Raw genomic sequence first — 17,500 nt, 5'->3', positions numbered from 1 at the left:
CATCGTCCCTATGATTGTGCTATTGACCTCCTTCCTAGCACTTCTCCCCCAAGAGGCCGCTTGTACTCTCTATCCCGTCCTGAGACAGAAGCCATGAGTAAATACATACAGGAATCTCTCGCAGCTGGCATCATCCGTCCCTCCTCATCCCCAGCCGGAGCCGGATTCTTCTTTGTGGGAAAGAAGGACGGCTCATTACGCCCATGCATTGACTACCGTGGCTTGAATGATATCACCGTCAAAAACAGGTACCCTCTCCCCCTCATGTCATCTGCATTCGAACTCCTCCAAGAGGCTACTGTATTCACCAAGCTAGACCTCCGGAATGCTTACCACCTGGTCCGTATCCGTGAGGGGGACGAGTGGAAGACCGCCTTTAACACCAGCTCTGGACATTATGAGTATCTTGTGATGCCATTCGGTCTTACTAATGCCCCTGCTGTCTTTCAAGCCTTAGTCAATGATGTTCTCAGAGACATGCTTAACCAGTTTGTGTTTGTGTTTTTAGATGATATTCTCATCTTTTCCAAGTCTCTGAAGGAGCATGTCACACACGTCCGCAAAGTCCTGCAACGTCTCCTGGAGAATCAACTGTTCGTGAAGGCAGAGAAGTGTGAATTCCACCAGGAGACCGTAGCATTCCTTGGCTACGTGATAACCCCCGGAACCATCCAAATGGATCCACGAAAGGTCAAGGCAGTCCTGGAGTGGCCCACACCTGCCAGTCGCCGGGATCTGCAGAGTTTTCTGGGCTTTGCTAATTTCTACAGACGCTTTGTCCGAAACTTCAGTGCTGTGGCAGCCCCCCTGACCGCTCTTCCTCTTCTAAAGTGAAGTTTGTCTGGTCCCCTGACGCAGAACATGCCTTCCAGGTTCTCAAGCAACGATTCACCTCTGCCCCAACCCTGATCCAACCCAATCCCGAGATGCAGTTCATCGTGGAGGTCGATGCTTCAGATGTTGGGGTTGGTGCCATTCTCTCCCAACGCTCGACCAAGGACAACCGAATACATCCTTGCGCCTTCTTCTCCCACCGTCTATCACCGGCTGAGCAGAATTATGACGTGGGTAACAGAGAATTGTTAGCTGTAAAGATGGCTCTGGAGGAGTGGCGGCATTGGCTGGAGGGTGCTTCACTGCCGTTTATAGTCTGGACTGATCATAAGAACCTAGAATACATCAAGAAGGCCAAGAGACTCAACCCTCGCCAAGCACGGTGGTCCTTGTTCTTCTCCAGATTCAATTTCAATCTCTCCTACCGCCCTGGCCACAAGAACACCAAACCTGATGCCCTTTCCCGTCAGTTTGCTGTGTCTGAGAAAACCCCCAAAGACGACCCCATCCTTCCATCTCGCTACTTCCTGGGGGCAGTCCGGTTAGACATTGAGTCGCATTCTAGCCGCCCAAGCAGGTGAGGCAGGTCCTAGTCAATGTCCCACTAACCTTCTGTATGTACCCAATTCTGTCCGCACGCAGGTGTTGGAGTGGGGCCACTCCACCCGGCTGTCCTGTCATCCTGGAGCCAAGAGAACCCAGGCCTTCATTGAGAGACGATTCTGGTGGCCAACCATAAAAGTCGATGTCCTCGAGTTTGTCCGGTCCTGCCAGGTCTGCATACGGAACAAGACCTCAACCACACGCCCAGCCGGCCTGCTGCAACCCCTGTCTGTGCCCAAACGGCCATGGTCCCATATATCCCTGGACTTTGTGACTGGTTTGCCTCCATCCAAAGGTAACAATGCTATACTTACTGTCGTTGATCGCTTCTCCAAGTCTGTCCATTTCATTCCCCTGCCTGGCCTTCCATCCGCCAAAGACACTGCAGACCTCATGATACAGCACGTCTTCAGAATACATGGCTTACCCATAGAGGTGGTATCGGATAGGGGCCCCCAATTCACATCTGCCTTTTGGAAAGCATTTTGTAAACTGCTTGGTGCCTCTGTTTGTCTGTCTTCAGGTTTCCACCCCCAAAGCAATGGCCAGACCGAGAGGGCAAATCAGCTGCTGGAGACGGTGCTGCGTTGTATGGTATCCCAAAACCCATCCACCTGGAGCCAACAGCTGCCCTGGGCCGAGTATGCCATCAACTCTCACGTCTCCTCAGCCACGGGCCGTTCGCCTTTTGAATGCTCGCTCGGGTACCAGCCGCCGCTGTTCCCAGCCCAGGAGGGGGAGGTTGGCGTTCCTTCTGTGGAGGCCTTCATTCGGCGCTGCCGTCGAACATGGAGACTCACTCGCTCCACCCTCCTCCGCTCCTCTGCCAAGATGAAGGTTCAGGCGGATAAGCATCGCTCCAGGGCCCCGCAGTATCGCCAGGGCCAGCGTGTGTGGCTCTCAACGCAGGACCTGCCCTTGAAAACTGAGTCCCGCAAACTTTCCCCACGATTCATCGGCCCTTTCCCCATTACCAGAGTCCTCAGCCCCACAGCCGTCAGGACCTGCCCTTGAAAACTGAGTCCCGCAAACTTTCCCCACGATTCATCGGCCCTTTCCCCATTACCAGAGTCCTCAGCCCCACAGCCGTCAGGCTCAAGCTCCCACTGCCCCTACGCCGCATCCACCCCACATTTCATGTTTCCCGAATCAAGCCCTTTGTGTGCAGCCCCATGCACCCTGCCCCCAAACCTCCCCCGCCCCCTCGTCTCATTGAAGGCTCCGAGGCGTACACCGTGCGGCGTCTCCTAGATGTTCGGCGCAGGGGTCGTGGGCTCCAGTATCTCGTGGACTGGGAGGGCTACGGCCCAGAGGAGAGATGCTGGGTCCCGGCTCGGCATATCCTCGACCCTGCGCTCGTGAAGGACTTTCGCCGCCGACATCCAGTGCCTGTCAAGGGGACGCCAGGAGGCGTCCGTTAGAGGGGGGGTACTGTTAAGATCTGCTGTGTTTGGACACTTTACTCCACCCTGCTGGCTGGCTGTTGTACTGCCACTGTTTTTTCTTGACAGCTCTTTGTTTTGGTTTCTCATGTGCCTTTTGTTTTCATGGGTTACCACGCCCCCTTGCCACACCTGTTTCCCCTCATGTTATTATTGAGTGCAATTAGTGCTCTCTGTTGCCTATTGGATTTTGTGTTTGTTGGAGTGCTATTTAAGCCTTGTGAATCCTTAGTTCTGTGTCTGACCGTCTGACCACATCTGCCTGTTTTTCTGATGCCTGAAGATTTCGTGAGTAACCTGAGAATCTGTTCTGGACTTTTGTTTTTTGTTCATGGACTCTGAATTGCTTGAAAACCTGTTTTTGGAAACCTCTTGGATTTTTGGACTGAGATACTGAAACCTTCTATTTTTGAACCTTTTTCTCCTGTATTTTTGATGCTTATGGACTAAGTACTTTGCTTCTGAAGATTGGATCTTCTGTGCCCTTTTGTTGCCTTGGATTTTTGAGACTTTTTACATTCTACTGATTTTTTGAGATTTGGACTGCCAGTTTCTGTTGCCCTGCTTTTGTGACTTTTTGCTTGTCAAAATAAAAGACACTCAACTCTGATCTGCATTTGGGTCTCCGTCTGTAACCCTTACACACACACACACACACACACACACACACACACACACACACTCTTGCACTGGGACTTGCACGGTGTACTAACTCACACCAGTCAAACTGCTGCCGAGGTCCCTGTCTGCACGTCTGTCGACCAGTGGCACCTCCCATCAGGGAAGCCAACAAGGGTGGACACAGGGGTCAGTTGTCTCGGGCCCATGGAGATGAGGGGCCCATAATGACGTCTGCATTCCATTTGAATGTATTGGATGGGGGGCCCTTTCAGATGGCTTTGTCCTGGGCCCAGCCAAAGCTGTCAGCGGCTCTGCCTCCCTTTGCAGAAAAAAAGCAAAAGCAAAAGCAATTTAAGTCTTTAGAACGAATGAAAGAAAAACAGTTTTGGGGGAGCAGAAGATTAAATATTTCTAGTAATATATTACAAACGAGAAGCCATGAATGAATGAATGCCACCGACTGGCTCCTACTATAAAAGCACACACAATAAAAACACTGTTCCTCCCTTGAAGAAAAAGCAGTAGTAAAAATAAAATAATAATGAAATTAAAAAAAAAAAAAAACGGTTGAGGGATCTGCACTGACAAACATGGCCGTTGACAGCTTTAGCCGGGCCCGGAAACAAAGTCATCTGAAAGGACCCCCCCTCAACCACCCACCCCATACATACACTGTAATGAAGACCTACCTAATTCTGGGTCGCCCATGTCCCTGGGCCCAGGACAACTGACCCCTTGTGCCACACACTGTATTTCCCCCCAGAATACGGCACAAGCAGTAGTAAAATACAAAAAAAGGTTGAGGGATGTGCACGTACGAGCACGGCTAACTGTGGAGGCTTTCCGCTGTGCAGGGGATTCAGACTGATAAATCACGCCCAATGGAACGAGTCTCGGTCAGAAACATTAGAGTGAACACAAAAAGAATTACTAGTTAGGGCAAGGCATTATTGGCCCATAATAGCCAATGCATATTTTCTCATGCGGTAAACGGCTACATTCACACACACACACACACACACACACACACACACACACACACACACACACACACACACACACACACACACACACACACACACACACACACACACACACACACACACACACACACACACACACACACACACACAGGCACGTACACACACGCACGCACACACACACACAGGCGCACGCACGCACGCACACACGCACATGCACACACACACGCACACAGACACACACACGCACGCACGCACACACACACACATGCACACATGCACACACACATACGCACATACGCACACACAGAAAGAGACACACACACACGCATGACCCCCCTTCTATTCGACTCCATGTAACATTTCGGCTTTATTTAAACATGAGAATGCAGAGCCATTAATAGAAATTAGCTGTCGGGGGTTTGAGCTTGCTGGAGGGAAAAACTACGGGAGCCCAGAGGAGTCAGTAAAGGTGGAAAAGATAAATAAGCTTTCTGCAGAAGACTGGTTCCACTGATTGGCATGGAAATGCGCTATTTACGTGAGGCAAGAAATTAATTTCTAATGGCAGATCCGAGAGAGCGAGTGAGAGAGAGAGAGAGAGAGAGAGAGGAAGAGAGAGAGAGAGAGAGGAAGAGAGAGAGCAAGTGAGAGAGCGAGAGAGAGAAACAGTTGAAGTTCTGAAATGAGAAACGTGATTGAAATGAGAAATGGAACTGGTTAGAAGTTGGTTTTGTGCAGTACTGTGAGGTGAACCCAAACGTTTGACCGGCAGTTTTAAGGTGAATTTAGATGTGATTTTCTACACTGTATATCCATTTACAGGTTTCATCAGTAAGTGAAATACTGTGCTTTTGTATTTTTCAACAGGGATTCCCTGGTACCCACAGCTGCCAGTTATGCCCTGTAATAACAGTGGTTAGGGCAGGCTGTATATGGCGGGTTGGTGATGTAAAATAATGGAAACAGGAGGGGTGGTGAGGGTGACTAAAACGACTCACAATGTGGTAAATGAGTGGTAAGCCATACACTCACAACATTAGCCATTTTCAGTCAAGCAAACACTCGCCTGTGTGCTTTAAAGCATGCATAAACAGTGGGTGTATGAGTATTTACCCCCCATTACTTTCTACTTTGTGGCATATTATATAGCCTAATATAAGAACAAATTACGCATGATTCTAGTCAAAATGAGATGAAGACAGTGGCGATGTGACTGGAATATGAATCCCAACAAACCACATGACACTTATTGAAACAAAACAAAAAAGGAGTAGCCATTAAACAAGGAGATTAACCAATTGTTTTCCATGGGAACTGACATTAAACCCAACAAAGCACTCCATCAAATCTGTTGTTGAAAAAATGAAAAAAAAAAAAAAACACCTTCAAGAGTCTCAGACAGATTTGCAGGTCTACCCTGTCTTTGGACAGAAAGAAGAGTTTACTGCCAAGCAGTGTCGTGCACATTTTGGGGGGCAGATGTTCTTGTTGGGGGGCAGGGGACATATGCAACTTCCTTACTTAGGCTTATATTATAATTTGTGTTATTACTAAAAAAAAACGTTCAAAAGGGCGCTTTCTGGGCAGGTGCTTTAGCACAAGCTCATGCTTATCTGTGCATGCCTATGCAGCCAAGGCTCTCAGTCACTCAGTCACTCAGTCACTCAGTCACTCACTCACTCACTCACTCACTCACTCACTCACTCACTCACTCACTCACTCACTCACTCACTCACTCACTCACTCACTCACTCACTCACTCACTCACTCACTCACTCACTCACTCATATGAGCAAGTCCTTCTCAATTTTCTCGTCTTCCATTCATACAAGCTTTTGAGTAATCACATGATTACATCATACAGGCATATGAACAACCCTCTTTCTTTCTTTCTTTCTTTCTTTCTTTCTTTCTTTCTTTCTTTCTTTCTTTCTTTCTTCTTCTTCTTCTTCTTCTTCTTCTTCTTCTTCTTCTTCTTCTTCTTCTTCTTCTTCTTCTTCTTCTTCTTCTTCTTCTTCTTCTTCTTCTTCTTCTTCCTCTCCTTCTCTCCCTCTCTCTCTGCTGGGGGGTGGGGGATTAGGCCAGACAGGCGAGGTAGACGCTGGCTTAGATTCCTGTCACCAGAGCCCCCCCCCCCTTTACTCCCTGCCCAGGCCCAGAGGACCGCTTAGCCACCACCAAATGAGACAGCGCAGCTTGATGAAGGATTGCACACACACACACACACACACACACACACACACACACACACACACACACACACACACACACACACACACACACACACACACACACACACACACACACACACACACACACACACACACACACACACACACACACACACACACAGTATGTATTTTATGTACGGCGCACATACATGTGGGTATATCCATGTGCAGAATGCCAGTGTGCATATGTGTGTGCGCATATGTTCGTATGTCTGCATGCATAGAGTATGTGTGTGCACGTTCATGTCTGTATGTGCATGTATGTGCATGTCTGTGTACATGGGTGTGTGTGTGTGTGTGTGTGTGTGTGTGTGTGTGTGTGTTTGTGTGTCGGGTGTGTTACTCGAGTGTTTCTGCCTGCATGCACTGTCTGCACAAGTAGGCTGTGTGTGTGTGTGTGTGTGTGTGTGTGCGTGCGTGTGTGCGCGTGCGTGCGTACGTGCGTGCGTGTGGTACGCTGAGAGATATAGAGATTGTCCATACTGGTATGAGATTCCACACTCTGTCTGTCTGGCGCGGTTGGTTGGTCGGTCGTGGACAGCGCAGCGCAGCGTCGTCGGGCTTTGAAAAATGAAGGTCCCCTCTTGTCCCCGGCTAATGAGTGGAGTGGCTAATTCACAGGCCTCGCTAATGGGCCTAATGCCAATTAATCACACACACGCCCAGGTGTCAGCCAGACTACTGAGAGGGAACCACTACGCTGAGAGGGAGAGAGAGAGGGGGAGAGAGAGCTGTGGGTAGAGAGAGAGAGAGAGAGAGAGAGAGAGAGAGAGAGAGAGAGAGAGAGAGAGAGAGAGAGAGAGAGAGAGAGAGAGAGAGAGAGAGAAAAGGCAAAAAGATAGAGGGAGAGACAGAGGGAGAGAGGGAGAGGAAAACAGAAAAAAAGGGGGAGACAAAAGAGAGAGGCGGGGGGTAGTGAAAGGGAGCGAGGGGGCAAAATATGGACAATGAGGATGGAAGACACAAAAAGATGGAGGGAGTGAGAATGATAGAAAGGAAGAGATGAACAAAGGAAGTGAGAGAGACTCAGACATAGAAGGGGGTAATGGAGAGAACGGAATCAGAGTAAGGGAATGATACAATACAGTATTATAAAAAAGAGTGTGATATGAGGAGGGAGGGACAGGGGCAAGAGAAGACAAAAAAAAGTAACAGGAAGAGAAGATAGAGAAAAGTAAATGGCGAGACTGATGATGTGAGAAGGAGGTGTCTAATGAAAGAGTGAGAGAAAGTAGGGGTAGAGGGGAGAGAGAGAGAGAGAGAGAGAGAGAGAGAGAGAGAGAGAGAGAGAGAGAGAGAGAGAGAGAGAGAGAGAGAGAGAGAGAGAGGTAGGGGTAGGGCTAGGGGTAGGGGTAGAGGAGAGAATGAGAGAGTGTGTTTTTCATAATGGCAGAGCTGGAGAGAGAGAGAGAGAGAGAGAGAGAGAGAGAGAGAGAGAGAGAGAGAGAGAGAGAGAGACAGACAGAGAGACAGAGAGACAGAGACAGAGAGACAGAGAGAGAGGGAGAGAGAATGTTTTTTTCATAATGACAGAGCTGGAGAGAGAGAGAGAGAGAGAGAGAGAGAGAGAGAGAGAGAGAGAGAGAGAGAGAGAGAGAGAGAGAGAGAGAGAGAGAGAGAGAGAGAGAGAGAGAGAGAGAGAGAGAGAGGCTAGTTTTTAAGACTACCTTGAGGGCTGTAAGCTGCAGCCTCTGCAGAGGGCAATAGAGAGCTGCGATACACACTCACATAAGCAGATACTCAGGCCATGCCACCACTGAAGACCACCTCCATCTCTCTCTCTCTCTCTCAATCTCTGTCTCTCTCTCTCTCTCTCTCTCTCTCTCTCTCTCTCTCTCTCTCTATATATATATATATATACAGTGCCCTCCATAATTATTGGCACCCCTGGTTGAGATGTGTTAAAAGCCTTAAAATAAATTCAGTGTTTATTGCAGAAGAATACTGTCACACTGAAAATTTTTGGAAAATGTAGCCTTCAACTCAAATGAATTGTAGGAAAATAAAAAAAATCCCTGACTAAAAAATAATTATTTTTCATTAAATCACCTGTTCCACAATTATTGGCACCCTTAACAATTCCCAGGAAATAAATATAATTGAAGCATTTCTGTCATTTCTACAGTAGTTTACAAAGTTTACCAGAGTATGTAGGAACATTTAATTAGTAATTCATCACTTCCTGTTTCCCTGGGGTATAACTATGACGTGACACCGAGGCCATTTCTCTTATCCACTCCTAAACATGGGAAAGACAAAGGAACACAGCATACAAGTGAGGCAGATGTGCGTCGACCTTCACAGGTCAGGCAGAGGCTACAAGAAGATTGCCACTCAACTGCAGCTGCCCATATCTACTGTGAGAGGAATAATTAAGAAGTTCAAAACAACTGGAACAGTGGTAAACAAGCCTGGACGAGGACCCAAGTTTATTTTGCCACCACGCACAGTGAGGAGGATGGTAAGAGAAATCAAAATATCTCCAAAGCTCACTGTTACAGAATTACAACAAATGGTAGCATCCTGGGGTCACAAAGTCTCCAAATCAACCATCAGGCGCTGTCTACACGCCAACAAGCTGTTTGGGAGGCATGCACGGAGAAAACCTTTCCTCACTCACAGTCATAAACGCAAACGTCTGGAGTTCGCCCAGCGGTATTGGGGCTTCAACTGGGACCGTGTGCTTTGGTCAGATGAGACCAAGATTGAGCTTTTTGGCAACAAACACTCTAAGTGGGTCTGGCGTGCCACGAAAGATGCGCATGCTGAAAAGCACCTCATACCCACTGTGAAGTATGGGGGTGGGTCAGTGATGCTGTGGGGCTGTTTCGCTTCCAAAGGCCCTGGGAAGCTTGTTAGGGTGCATGGCATCATGAATGCTTTGAAATACCAGGACATTTTAAATCAAAATCTGTTGCCCTCTGCCAAAAAGCTGAAGATGGGTCGTCACTGGGTCTTTCAGCAAGACAATGACCCTAAACATATGGCCAAATCTACACAGAAATGGTTAACCAGACACAAAATCAAGCTCCTCCCATGGCCATCTCAGTCCCCAGACCTCAACCCCATTGAGAACCTGTGGGGTGAGCTGAAGAGGAGAGTACAGAGGAGAGGACCCAGGTCTCTGGATGATTTAGAGAGATTCTGCAAAGAGGAATGGCTGAAGATCCCTCTTTCTGTCTTTTCCCATCTTGTGAAACATTATAGGAGAAGATTAGGTGCTGTTTTGTTGGCAAAAGGGGGTTGTACAAAATATTAACAACAGGGGTGCTAATAATTGTGACACACATTATTTGATGTCAAATAATTATTTCTTTATGTGGGATTTTTTCCCCACTGAATAAATGCACTTGTATTGAATGTTGGATTTTTCTCTTTTTTTCCATTAAGGTCCCATATTATTTAGAGAAAAATAATAATAATAAGAAGCTAAAAAACACATCTCAACCAGGGGTGCCAATAATAATGGAGGGCACTGTATTTATATATATATATATATATATATATATATATGTCTCTCGCTCTGTTTCTCTCACTCTCTCTCTCTCTCTGTCACTCTCTCAGGTGAACATATAGACAACAGTCACTGAAGACTTTCTTTATACCCTCTCTGTCTCACTCTTGTTTTGCCATACACAGATTGCTGTCACTTACAGTAACATCATCCTGCCCCCATCACACACCCCCCACACACACACACAAACATACACACACAAACTTAGTTTTTTTGGTTTTGTTTGTTTGTTTGTTTTTGGGGGGTGGGTGGGGGGTGGGGGGTATTCGCCTTGTTTTCTTCTCCCTCCTGTGTACTTGCTGCATCTCTCATGAAGGCAAATAAAAAAGGCCTATAATAAAAACAAAATCACCACCTCCACCACCACCACACCCACCCACCAAACATACGCGCTGCCTGCACCCCTGTCTGGCATCCCACATTCACTATTTTCCCTGTTACCCCCCAAAGCATCAGACATTTGCATAACACTCTGCTTTTTGTCTCCCTCATCAACCCTCTGTTGGTTTAAAATAACTAGAGAGAGAGAGAGAGAGAGAGAGAGAGAGAGAGAGAGAGAGAGAGAGAGAGAGAGAGAGAGAAGGGTTAGAGGAAATGTAAATAAAAAAGGGGGATTGGGGGAGAGATAGAGAATAACAACAATAACAAAGGTAAAGAAGGAGAAAGAGAGTGAATATAACGCAAAGGAATAGAGGAGATGATGACATGGCCTTGGGGTTGGGGTATGGGTTGGGGATGCAGTGAAAGAACAGTGTGAAATGGAAGAGAGAAAGTGCAAAGCAGATGTGCAAGGGAGGAGAGGGAAAGTGTGTGTTTGAGTTTGTGTGTGTATTTAAGGGAGACGTGTGCAGTTTATTTGTATTTGTGTGTATGTGTGTTTAAGGGAGAAGTGTGCCCTGTACTTGTATTTGTGTGTGTGTGTCCAAGGGTAAAGTGTGCACTGTATTTGTGTGTGTGTGTGTGTGTGTGTGTGTGTGTGTGTGTGTGTGTGTGTGTGTGTGTGTGTGTGTGTGTGTGTGTGTGTGTGTGTGTGTGTGTGTGTGTGTGTGTGTGTGTGTGTGTGTGTGTCTGTGTGTGTGTGTGTGTTTAAGGGAGAAGTATACACTTGTATTTGTGTGTGTGTATTTCAGGGAGAAGAAGTGTGCACTGTATTTGTATTTGTGTGTGTACTGTATTTGTGTTTGTGTGTGTATTTGAGGGGAAAGTGTGTAGGCCTACTGTATTTGTGTATGTGTGTGTATTTAAGGGAGACGTGTGTACTGTATTTGTATTTGTGTGTGTGTATATTTCAGGGAGAAGTGCTCACAGCATTTGTGTTTGTGTGTTGTGTTTAAGTGGGAGTTCACGGGGAGCAAAGCTGGCGCAGTACACTGCTCCTGGCACTACGAGCCCCCCATAAATATTTAGAGTCCCACTTTACATGTCAGGACTTTATGGGGTGGGGTTGGGGTTTGGGTTAAACACTCGTGAGTGACTGTAATGGGTGATTTTCTAACACTCACACATGCATGCACATAAGTGTAGTTAAATAGCAGGCACGCACACACACACACGCACGCACACGCGCGCACACACGCACGCGCACACGCACACACACACACACACACACACAGGCACGCACGCATGCACGCATGCACACACAATGTTTAAAATGGGCGATTTCCGATATTATTTTATAAGCAGTAATAAGGGTTGTTTCTTCATGGTACGGTGGAGGCTGCAACATTTCATTGTGGCACTGCACAATCACACTTTACATTGTCCATTTAGCTTGGTATGGACATTGTTTAATGTAGCCTACTATGTTATACGAGAGAGAGAGAGAGAGAGAGAGAGAGAGAGAGAGAGAGAGAGAGAGAGAGAGAGAGAAAGAGAATGTGTGTGTGTGTGTGTGTGCACGCGGAAGTGTGTTCATGCGTACATGCGCGTGTGTATGTGTGCTTGTGTGTGTGTGTGTGTGTGTGTGTGTGTGTGTGTGTGTGTGTGTGTGTGTGTGTGTGTGTGTGTGTGTGTGTGTGTGTGTCTGTGTCTGTGTCTGTGTGTGTGTGACAAAAGGGCACATAGAATGTACCTCACACGAATTAAATGGACTAAATAGGCAGGGTGTTTATTTTAGGAGCGCAACTGTCAGCGTTCATTACACACACTCGTTCTCCAACAGACATGTGATTCTCTTGCCAAAACACCCATGCCTGGCATTCCCTTATAGAGTATGGAAATAATCCTCCTACTTCCCCGATTCCCAAACATCCATATTCCATGAGCCCATCCCCACATTCCGACCCCCCACAGCACCCCCTATACCCCCCGCACACCCTTCCCAACATAGTGCTGTCCAACCAGGGGCCAAATTCTGTGCCCAAATCAGCCATCTCCAGTAGACCTGTTTATTTGATATATGCATATGTTGTAAACAGAAAGAATCTAACTTGAGGGTTCCCCCATTACGTGGGACCCTGTTGACTGAGTCCAACCTTTTAACTCCTTGCCTCATCACCCCTGTGTTTACTATTAAAGGTGCAGCAAGCAATATTTTAGTAGTTCATTTCTAGACTTCACGCTGCCCATTCACAAGTGCCTATGCTTCACATGCATGGCATTAATGTGTAATAGTCCTGTGATGTTACATGCTTTGTTTTGTTCAGGGATGCAAAATCAATTTCAGTGAAGACATCATGATCATGATCATGATCATGATCATGATCATCATCATCATCATCATCATCATCATCATCATCATCATCATCATCATCATCATCTTATGCCTACCTTCAATTGCCACCCTCAAGTTATTCTGTAGCCTTTTTGCTTATGGCCATATGTTGCCAATTAAAATACTGTACAGTGTGTGCCAATATCTCTCCCAGGCTTCTCACCTGATGCTAGAGTCCATACACACTGTACAGTACCGCGAACATCCGTTAGCTTTGGTCTCACTACTCTTGGTTTCCATCTTACTTTGTTGCTGGTTAAGTCGCTAAAGTTGAAATCTGCAACCGTGATAGATCAGAGACCTTAGGGGCTGGTGACACTGTGCATATAATACCAAAGAGGTTGGATATATAATAAGAAGAATCGAAACACGCCCACTCAATGCAAAAGCCTGTGCTCAAAATTTGGTGGCGTTGTCCCTCCTTCTTCTTCTCTTTTCGTGGTGTTTGCACAAGACGTGCGCTACCGCCATCTGCAGCGCTAAGGGGACTCTATTTATTCTCTACCTCAAGACTCAAGGTCTCCTAATCAAAGGTCTCCTAAAGGGGCGTTCACCCGACGTAAAGTGGGTACCGGAAAAGAACCCGCCTGCTTTATCTCACTCTCATATACGATTCTCTGATAATACTGTGTGGGACTCCTGCACATTCATGTGCAATGAGCCCATATATATCTATTTTTAATGTAACACTTTCACACTAATAATTGATAGTAATAAACAGTACCATCATAAAACAGTAAACTGAGCTTTACATTTAACCTTAACATTAACATTTAAAAACGTGTGCAATCACCCAGCCATTACTAAACATTTCTGCCAGGTAAAATAAAAGGTTGCAGTGCCTTGTGAGTTTCCAGCTACATAGCTACTGTATCATTTTGGTTGTTCCTCAAGCTATGGTTAATGTTAACATGCCTAATGATTAGCTTGAAATAGGTTAGGCTCTAATTGGCCCTGTTTAGTGCATGCATCTTGACTAACTTAATTTTCTGTTTATTAGGCTATGGTTAATTTTAGTAACACACATGAAGGTTAGTTTAGCAAGATTTCAGTGTGGATGAGCCTAATCTCTGCCTGTAATATGTCTAGCCATCTAGTCGGTTATTATTATTTTTTTATTTCATGCAACGCTTTGTTTTGTCAGAGTGTATTTTTATTATCTGTTTTGTCTTCGATGTATGCACCCTCCTTACTTCTGAGCTTGAAGCAGAGAGTATGGATTAGGTAAACTGCAAATGAATCTGCCTCCTGAGGATCAATAAAGTTGTCTGAAGTGAGGTGAACTAAAATGAACTCATAGGATGAAACTAAAATGCTTCACTCACTCTGCACTTACTGTTGTCCTCAGAAAACCTGTGAGAAGGAGAGCATTGCTGCTACAGTTTGCTTTTTGAAACAATTATGTTAAGAGATAATGCTGAAGCTACTTCATTAGCATGTAACACATTTCGCAAAAGGTGAATGTTTTTAAGGACAGCCAGTAGACAAGCAAGGCTACAGAAGTAACCAATTATTTTGCTGCCCTGTGGGTCAACCTGGCCTCAGGTTTATGCGTTTGTTTAATCACTTGTCGTGTATGTGCTCATTACTCGTTACATTGCTCATTATTCTAATACACAGGCAATTTTGATGTGGCTTGATGGTTAGACAACTGGCCTTGGGACTGGAGGGTTGTGTAACTGAGGCCAACAAGCAGAGTGTGAAGTGGAACGTTAGTAAACCTCCCTCCCGAAGCCACATACAGCATCGGTAGCGCTGGGCTATCGGACCGGTCCTTTCGCTAAGCGGTATCGTGCTGTGACTCCTATACCAGAACCGATGCGTTGACTAGGACATGGCGAGTTTGCGGCCCCAAGGGGGATGGACTGTGCGGGAACACCTCGCATACCTCGTTATACTGGTGCTGTTGACCCAGGATGGGAGTGAGGTTTAAGGGGGTGAATGTAAGGGAGGCCAACTAGTAGAGTGTGGAGTGAAACGTTAGTAAACCTCCCTCCCGAAGCCTCATACAGTATCGGTAGCGTTGGGCGTTGGGTCCTTTAGCTCAGCGGTATCGCGCTGTGACTCTCATACCCGAACCAATGCGTTGACTAGGACGTGCAGGACGCAAGTTTGCGGCCCCAAGAAGGACCGACGTTGTGGGAAAACCGGTCAGAGTTGCTAATTTGATTCATTGTATCAAATGTGGGTGGGAGAGTTGTTAATCTGGGCATCCATGCTGATGTTCCCTTGTAATTGAGCAAATACCTGTACGTAGGTCCCGGTTCCCAGAGCTACATAGGGCCTGCCCTGAATGGTACATCAGAACAGAGCAGGGGTGAATTTCTCGAAACCAAAGTTGCTTACTACATTAGCTACTTTGTTGCTTTCAATGCATTTTCCCATTGGCAACTACCGAAGTTGCTAACAGGCTAACAACTTCCCTTTTGAGAAACTCACCCCAGAGGTGTCAAAAGTAAAAGTAAAAGTAAAAAAAGAAACACAGTACTTATATGAGTAACCAGTAGACCCATGTACTTGTCATACGAACAGCTAACTCTGCACTGGTTGGATCAAGTTTGTGGTGGGTCCTTGTTGGGTTTTCAGCATTTTTCAGTAACAACACAGTCTCATCTCATTAGGCACAATCGAATAAAGGGTGTAACAGCTATGTATTTCCATGTGCTAGTGTTATAATTACACCACAAATGTACTTTTACTTTTACTTTTGACACCTCTGGAACAGAGGCATTTGGCCGCCGTGTTCCTTTTTACAACAGTGGTGGCTCATGGAGCCTTTTATACATACAGTATATTGCCATTGACATATTTCCACTATAGTTTCCAAGAAGTGGACGTTGAACACAGAAAGTGCGTTAAAGGTAAATGTGAATCTTTTTTTTTTTTTTTTTTTTTTACATCATATTTGCTTGTTATGTAGTGGGTCTGTGTTAGTCTCTAGCAAACATAATGCTGCTGCCTAGAATGATTTGAATCTATGCCAGTGGTGCTCAAACTGTGGTACGCGTACCACTGGTGGTACTTGAGACATTTCTGGTGGTACTTGGAAGAATTATTTTTTTGTGCATTGATTTTAAGGCTGATCAAGTTGTTGCAGTCAAAAATGTCTCTTTGGTTTCACATTTTGTAATATTGAACTGTATGAATCTGAAAACACAATGCAGAATAATACTAGGCAAGCAAGACATTTAAAAACAAATTTGCACTGAATGTGACCGTAGCTGTTGATGCCGTTATGAACCTGTATTGACTGGCAAAAGTGAGAATGGAAGGCCTTTGCTGCGATATTCTAATGTTGGTTGTCAAGGTGGTACTCGTAGAGCTCAATATTTTCTCGGGTGGTACTTCACACAAAAAGTTTGAGAACCACTGATCTATGCGAATCATGTCAGCAGCTGACTTCCTGTACCCCGGTTGTCACAACTCTGGGGTGGATTTCTCAAAACCAAAGTTGCTTACTACATTAGCTACTTAGCTGTTTTCAATGCATTTTCCCATTGGCAACTACCGAAATTGGTAACAGGCTAACCACTTCTCTTTTGAGAAACTCACCCCTGCATTCCATGGCTCTGGATCAGGGGTTTCCAAACTTAACCATGACATCGGTAAATTCCAGCCAAGAGTGACAACTGAGAGCATCATAACGTCTGTGTGTACTACACAGTAGTTAACACAGGGGATTTCAGTCTATGCCCTACCTCTTACTGTAACTGTCACATGGCATCCCTGTCAACAAGTTCTCCGTTTTGGTTGTTGTTGTTTATGTTTTGGTTTGGTGACTTTGACTCTGCCTGTGTGATTTTCCCCATGGCCAAATCTGAGCATTACTGTCAAGGAAGGCACCAGTAATTTCCCTCACTTCCTGGGTTAAAGTGGTTAGTGGAGCCTCGACCACAGAAATGAATGGTGTTGAGTGTTCATCCATCCATCTGGATGTATTCTCTCTCTCTCTCTCTCTCTCTCTCTCTCTCTCTCTCTCTCTCTCTCTCTCTCTCTCTCTCTCTCTCTCTCTCTCTCTCTCCCTGGGATGGACACTGCCACGGCCTGGCCATGCTTGGCAGCTTTTACGAGAGAGAGAGAGAGACAGAGAGAGAGAGGGAGAGAGAGAAAGAGAGAGGGAGAGGGATAGAGGGCAGCCTACTGAGTGGCTCTGTGACTCGTGACCGACCGGGCTAAAAAGGGCACAGTGAGAAGAGGTGGGAGCATGTGTGTGAGTGTGTGTGGGGACGGTGGGGAAGAGTACCATTCCCTTCCTACCCACAAGGGAAAAAAAGAATGCCTCTCTTTCAGCTAATGTAATATTGCACTGATGAATTTATGGGTGGGAGGACACTCAATTCCCTGTTCTGCTCTGCAACACTTACACAGACACACAGACACAAACCAACCCGCTCACACGCAAACGCACACGCACACACACACACACACACACACATATGCACACGTGCGCACACACACACACACACACACACACACACACACACACACACACACACACACACATGTGCACACACACACACACACACTGACAAAACATGCACAGACATGCACAGACAATT

Source organism: Engraulis encrasicolus, chromosome 20, assembly GCF_034702125.1.
Source record: "Engraulis encrasicolus isolate BLACKSEA-1 chromosome 20, IST_EnEncr_1.0, whole genome shotgun sequence".
NCBI lineage: Eukaryota > Metazoa > Chordata > Actinopteri > Clupeiformes > Engraulidae > Engraulis > Engraulis encrasicolus.
This window is presented reverse-complemented; position numbering follows the sequence as displayed.